The sequence below is a fragment of the Malus domestica genome, chromosome 10, assembly GCF_042453785.1.
Source record: "Malus domestica chromosome 10, GDT2T_hap1".
Classification (NCBI taxonomy): Eukaryota; Viridiplantae; Streptophyta; class Magnoliopsida; order Rosales; family Rosaceae; genus Malus; species Malus domestica.
The window spans coordinates 4,335,035-4,342,500 of record NC_091670.1 but is presented as its reverse complement, the minus strand read 5'-3'; the positions used below and the strand labels follow the sequence as shown (position 1 = coordinate 4,342,500).

The 7,466-nt window shown below is 37.7% G+C and overlaps 1 long non-coding RNA gene across 1 annotated transcript in view; it reads right to left on the bottom strand.

Moving 5' to 3' along the window:
- The window catches only part of LOC139189027 (uncharacterized), a 43,068-nt gene that overhangs the window by 4,704 nt on the left and 30,898 nt on the right, over positions 1-7,466 (bottom strand). The gene's annotated exons all lie outside the window — the stretch shown is intronic.

Below are 7,466 nucleotides of genomic sequence, written 5' to 3'. Positions count from 1 at the left end.
TTTCTGAGATTTTAAGGTCATGATACACCTTCACATCTCGTGGACTGAACAAGACATAGTGGCCTGATGATGTCAATTGGGCCACAGATAGCAAATTTTTTTTTCATTCCTGGGACATGATAAACATCTTGAAGTGCCACCTGGTTAGAATTATATCGAGGCATAACTATCGTCTTACAGATGTGAGCTATCGGTAACCTTGAGTTGTCGGCTGTCACCACCACACGACCTCCCTTGTATTCAGATAGGTTTTGCAACCTCTGTTTTTCACCCATCATATGATTTGAGCAGCCCGAATCTACGATCCAATCATTTTTGTAGTTAATCCGTTCTTGTGTTGTTACCATAAGGGCTAATTATTCTTCCTCCATAGCAAATAATGCTTCAGCATCCCAACCATCTTCACTATTCTCCTTCGAACTGGAAGTAGCAGTATTACTTTCAACAGGCTTTTTCTTGGTCCAACAATCTTTCGCCATGTGGCCCATCTTCCCACAGTTGTGTAACCTCACCACCACCGACAACCTCCCAAAGGTCTTGACCTTGTAAGTAAGACTCCATACATGTTGCCCATGTATTGTAGTTTTTGTTGTTGAGCTTTTTGATTCCTCCAACTACTTGAAGGTCACCCATCGTGCCGGCAAGACTTCGACTATACAAATCAAGCTTGACTAACAAACTTGCAGAGTACCAAACTCCTCACGACTCAAGATAGCTCCACCAAGAACGATCCCTGACTGTCCCGCTCTGATGCCAATTGTTGGAGAAAAACTTAGAGTACACAACTCTAACACAAGTGTTGGAGAGACAACACAAGTAAACAAATTACTTGTATTACATACACAAAATATTACAACACTCAAACTCTCAAAGACACACTTGAGAAGCTATGACACTCACTCACTTTCTAGAGACAAACTCTAGGTCACTCACACTCCTTACAAGACTACTCTTACTTCTTACTCTCACTTGGTTGCCTACTTCTTCTTGGTTGGTTGGTTACTTGTTTGATACAAATGGTGTGGATGCCTTCTCCTTTTATAGGCATGGATGGAACCTTGGAGAAGCATGTAATCATCATGTTAGAGATATCTAGATAATTCTACTAACTACTAATCTTGCATGTTTGTGGAAACCTCACCATTCTTCTAGACTCTTCCACCAACTTGAACTTTGCTAGAATTCTCTAGCATGTGTATGGATCTTTCTTTGTCCATGGGCTGGATCCATCTTGGGCCAAGGCAAGATGACACTTCAACACAGACACCAATTGGGCTGGTGTTGATCTTCAACAGCCCTCAAATTCCTTGCTCAATGACACATTGTAGTGAGAGCGACTATATGCACTTGCTAAGAACCGGAATGTCTCGTCATCCGGACATGCAAGATAATCTTTCTTGTAATTTAATTTCAATCAAAAGACGAGTATGTGCAAAAAAAAAATGAATGTGGATGAAGGCTGAGGAGCTACATTAGATATATAAATTTTGGATGGATCAATTTACAACAAACACTTGTCGGGTAGCATGCTCCAGAGTACAAGCTGACAAGCACTAATGCAATCGCTCTTTGCTTGGTAAATACTAAATACTACTTGTAATCTCAGTTTTTCAACTTTCAAAAACAACCAAGAAACTAAATGAACACAGATGCAAATGAACACATAATATAAAATGCATACAAATATACATATACATATACATATACATATACATAGCACATATGAGGAGATAGGGACCTGGAGGGTAGGAAATATGAAGGCCGCCTCTGGCAATAGCAGGACGAAGAAAAGAGGAGAAGTTGGGAGAGAGGAAGAGGATGGAAATAGCAAGCTCCATTCTGTGATCTTTGAGGTTGGCTATGGAGACGATGGAGCTGGATTCTGGAAGCCATTCAGGAAGATGAAAACGTAACGACGAAGATCGGAGATGCTGGATCGCCGGAAAATGGGCTGCAAATTCAAATGGGAAAGAAGAAACGGGGACTTCGAGCTATGGGTAAATAAGCCAACAAACCTAACCGGATGAACCGTTCAAACAGCCCGAACCAAACTAAATTAAATAGGTTGATTTTTTTTAGGGTAAAAGACCGTTTACTACCCTCATGTTTTGTGGTTTTCAACATTTAGTACATCAAGTTTTTTTCGTCTCAGATTCATACCTAAAGTGTAAATTTTGGGACAGTCTCATACATCCGTTAGTCAAACTGTTAAATGCCATTAATTGTGACGTGGCGCCATGACTGGGCGCCACCTATCATCCACATTTTTTTTTCTTTTTTTTTTCTTTTCTTCTTTCTTCTTCTTCCTTCTTCTTCTTCTGCAACTTTTTTTTTTCTTCCTCCTTCTCCTTCTTCCTTCCCCTTCTTCTCCTTCTTTCTTCTTCTTCCTTCTCCTTCTCCTTTTTCTTCTTCTTCCTCCAAATCTGGGGAAGTTTTTTTTCTTTTTCCTCCTTCTTCCTCCTTCTTCTTTCTTCTTCTTCTTCTTCTTCTTCCTCCGACTGCAATTTTTTTTTTTTTTTTGAGGAAGAAGGAAGAAGGAAGAAGGAGAAGAAGGGGAAGGAAGAAGGAGGAAGGAAGAAGGAGAAGAAGAAGGAGGAAGAAGAAGAAGGAAGAAAAAAAATTGCCGTCGAAGGAAGAAGAAGAAGAAGAAGGAGGAAGGAGGAGGAAGAAGAAGAAAGAAGAAAGAAGACAAAAAAAAAAAAAACCTTCATCTTCCCCAGATTCGAAGGAAGAAGAAGGAAGAAGGAGAAGAAGGGGAAGGAAGAAGGAGGAAGGAAGAAGGAGAAGAAGGAGAAGAAGGAGAAGAAGGAGGAAGAAAAAAAATTCCTTCATCTTCCCCAGATTCGGAGGAAGAAGAAGAAGGAAGAAGAAGGAAGAAGGAGAAGAAGAAGGAAGTAAAAAAAAAGAAAAAAAAGTTGCAGTCGGAGGAAGAAGAAGAAGAAGAAAGAGGAAGAAGGAGGAAGAAGAAGAAGAAAGAAGAAAAAAAAATAAAAAGAAAAAAAACTTCCCCAGAGTCGGAGGAAGAAGAAGAAGAATGAGAAGGAGAAGGAAGAAGAAGGAAGAAGGAGAACAAGGGGAAGGAAGAAGGAGAAGGAGGAAGAAAAAAAAAGTTGCAAAAGAAGAAGAAGGTAGAAGGAAGAAGAAGAAAGAAGAAAGAAGAAAAGAAAAGGAAAAAAAAACGTGAATGACACATGGCGCCCAATCATGGCGCCACGTCACAATTAACGACAGATTTAACAGTTTGACTAATGGATGTATGAGACTGTCCCAAAATTTACACTTTAGGTATGAATCTGAGACGAAAAAAAACTTGATGTACTAAATATTGAAAACCACGAAACATGAGGGTAGTAAACAGTCTTTTACCCTTTTTTTTATGTACAACAATATTTACATTATAGGGTTTGAATTAAATTGAAGAGAAATGTCACCAACTATATTAGTAGTGACAAAATCGATTTTGGAAGAAGTTGTCTATTTCAGAGGGGATTTACCAGATGCCGAATGTAACTATGTAAATTTTCTCCTGTATTTACTAATTTGTAAGGAATTGAAAAAATAGTTGTTTCTTAAAATTCATTATCAAACACCTAAAAATCAGGAAGCATATCAAGTATGGGCCATTTGATCCTGCTCTCTTTTCTTACTTTTCATATTTCTAAGTTATTTCATTCCTTGTTACTCAATACTACGTTCGGTGGTATTCCTATTCACTTGAAACTGAGAGGTCTTAGATTCGAATTTCGTGGATGGCGAATTCGATACCAAATTAGGTTGCACATTGTGTAGTTTAGCCGAACTCCCCCTCAACATAGTGTAAAAATATATCGATGTACTCAAAAAGTTATTTCATTTCTTTATTTTCTCATTTATGATAAGTAAACATTGATATATGGATCCAATATTGCATATCGTGTTTATGAATGAGCCTTGGTAGGAGTCACAACCTAATCATGAGTGAAATCGTCACATGTGTAGTGCCAATGTTTTCATGCACACGCTCACCAAAGGGTCTGTTTCGTTTTCCTACCTCTCGGTTGGTCCAACTAGGTCCGAAAGTACTCCAAAGGTAAAGTAAGGCCCAAGGAATACATCGTGTTCACAACATCATAACAATAATAAGGAAATACAATGGAGAGGCTTAGGTGAGAGCCTTATGGCGCAATAAACTTCAATTTAGGTCATGAGGAGTAGAGGCAAAGTTGACCAACTTCTTACATAGAGTTTTAGGGGATGAAAGGGATCAAAATCGAATTCCAGGGGGCAAAATAGAACAAACTATGAATCTAAGGGAGTGAAGTGACGATTTTTTATTTACAATGAGCAAAGTAAGATTAAAATCGAGGGTGTAGCTAAAAATAAGCACATTTGTTTACTTTCTTGGTTTGATCATGTAATTTAAATATTATTTTCCCAATAAATTTTGGAAGGCAAACAAACTCATCAAGAGGTAATATTGCAGAAGTGCTAATTCACTTGGAAGAATGGAACAGGAACATATAGGATAAATAGGTGGGAACCGCACGAATCGGATTTTTTGAGGAACATATCGAGCAAGAATTGGTTAGACAATGTGTGGTTGTTAAACAAGGATCATCATTATGCATTGTGTTAGTGAATCGTGCTAAGAACAAGTCAATCCTATTTAGGTTCTATACAAAGAAGGGTACATGAATTATGCTCTTGATGATTCAATATGTCATCAAATGGTTTGGATTACAATTGTTCCTAAAGAAATTTGGCTTCCACCATAAAACCAATTAGCTATATGGAGAGTAGTCTAACTACTTATAAGTTCATGCAAGGTTCTTCCTCCCATCAACATATGACTCATTGTCAACACGCCTCTTCACGTATGGCGAATTTTCAAGTCTAACACGTGGACAATACAACGGAGTGTCATTGAGCAAGTGTGGCAGTGCGTATGACCGTTTGACTTCACACGTGGGACAACCTACTTTAATACCATAAAGAATTTGAGGTTCCACCATAAAACCAATTGACTATATACCAAGTAGCGCAGCTACTTATAAGCTCATGGAAAGTTCTTTCTCCCTTCAATGTAGGACTTATTCTCAACATACTACGTAGGCTACATATTTCATACCAAAATCTAAAACCGTCAAGAGTTTGTGGAGGAAAGTGCAAGCTACACTTCCGTTGTTAGATTCCTCACAAAAATTAGTTGGGGTTAATTTTGGGCTTGAGCAACTAAGTTCTCTATTAGCTCATGATGTCAATGATGTACGTTTTATAGGGATAACGGGGATGGGTGGCATAGGTAAGACAACCCTTGCTAAGCTTGTTTGTGATAGAATCTTTCATCATTTTGAAGTTCACTGCTTTCTCGGCAACGTTAGAGAGGTTTCTAACGTTGATCTTCAAAAAAGACTTCTTTTCCCGGTGTTGAGGGAAAAGATTGAAGAAATTTGGGACGAAGAGCGTAGAATTATTTTCACTAAGAAGTTCTTACGCAACAAAAAGGTTCTTCGTGTACTTGATGATGTGGATCACATAAACCAGCTACAAGTACTAGCTGGAAAGGAAGATTGGTTTGGCATGGGAAGTCGAATTATCATTACAACTAGAAATGAACGTCTGCTAGTCCAGCATGACGTAACATTATGTCATCATGTCAAAATGTTGGATAAAGGCGCAGCTCTTGAACTGTTTAGCCTACATGCCTTTAAGAAAAATATGCCTGAGGATGGGTTTTGGGAACTGTCAACGTATTTCATTAATTATGCTGGAGGCCTTCCATTAGCTCTTGAAACTTTGGGGTCGGCATTGTTTAAGAGAAGGCTAGACACTTGGAATAGTGTGTGGGATAATCTGTCAAAAATTCCTAATCCAACAATTTTTGATAAACTTAAAATAAGTTATGATGGACTAGAAGAGTGGGAGAAGAGAATTTTTCTCGATGTTGCATGTTTTCACAAAGGGAAGTACACAAAGCGAGTAATTGAAATGCTAGATGATTCTTTTGGAATATCTAGTAGTATTATGATAGATGTACTAATTGAGAGATCTCTCATCTATCAAGATCATAGAAAATGCATATGGATGCATGATTTGATTCCAGAAATGGCATGGATAGTTATTGCTCACGAGTCTAAAGAGCCTAGTCAACGCAGTAGTTTATGGCTTTACAATGATATTTATCATGTATTCAGAACGAATACGGTAAGAAGTTAAATATCAAGTTTGCAAGAATATATGATTTCTTTTGACATTATATTATTATATAAATTAATTCGTCCTTTTTTCCTTCATTGTTAGGGAACAAGAACATTTGAAGCCATATCCTTACGCCAGCTCAAAGTAGAAGAGGTACGCCAGTGGAATTGCGAAGCCTTCTCTAAGATGGATGGACTGAGGTTTTTGGAGTTCGATAACTTGATCTTTTCTTCAGGCCCCAAATTTCTTCCATGTTCCTTGAGAATTATAAATTGGAGTTGGTATCCTTCTAATTTTCTTCCAACCAGCTTTTGCCCGCACTTGCTTGCTCAACTTAAGATGCGTAATACCAATCTTGTTCGTGTTTGGGAGGGAAAAGTGGTAAGAGCAGTTATGAACAAAGGATAATATTGGTTACTCACTAGTCAATACTCACTTTTTGATTTTTTCCAATGATATTTTAACACATATTATTTAAAAATAACAATAGACAGGTTATTTAATTTTTCTTGAGTTTTAAAAACAAGGAACGCATGACATTTTTTTATTGTACAATCCCAAATGTCCCAACTTTCTTCCATATTCATTGAGAATAAATGCTATTCAATTTACAAAATAATCATATATTTATTTATTTATTTATTTATTTATTATTTTGAATAAACTTTAAGGTTGTGGAAGCTTAGTAAATGATCTGAACCTTATCGGTGGTGTTGTACATGACTTACCCAACTTGAAATATATCGATCTTAGCTACTCCAATAAATGGAAGAGTACCCCAGGATTTTAATGGTATTCCAAATCTTGAGGAGTTAATTCTTGGGAATTGTAAGAATTTAGTTGAGACTCACCCGTCTATTGCAGTCCTCAAAAGACTTAAGGATTTGAACCTTCGTAACTGTGAAAGCATTAATACCCTCCCAAGTAAGGTTGAAATGGATTATCTTGAATATTTCTGTCTTTATGGCTGCTCAAATGTGAAAAATATTCCAGAATTTGGGGAGCAGATGAAGAATGTGTCCTGGATTTCCTTAAGTGGGACTGCGATCGAGAAAATACCTTCATCAATTGGACATTTGGTTGGCCTCAGGGAATTGCATGTAAGGAATTGCAAAAATCTCTTGAACCTTCCAAGGGCAATTTGTAATTTGAAGTCTCTTGAAGGGCTCTATGTGAATCAATGCTCAAAGATTGACAAACTCACTGGAGACATGGATCGCTTAGAGGCGCTTCGTTGGGGACCCACTATGACACAGCCGCTTGTGAGTATGAAAAATCTCAAAAGTCTA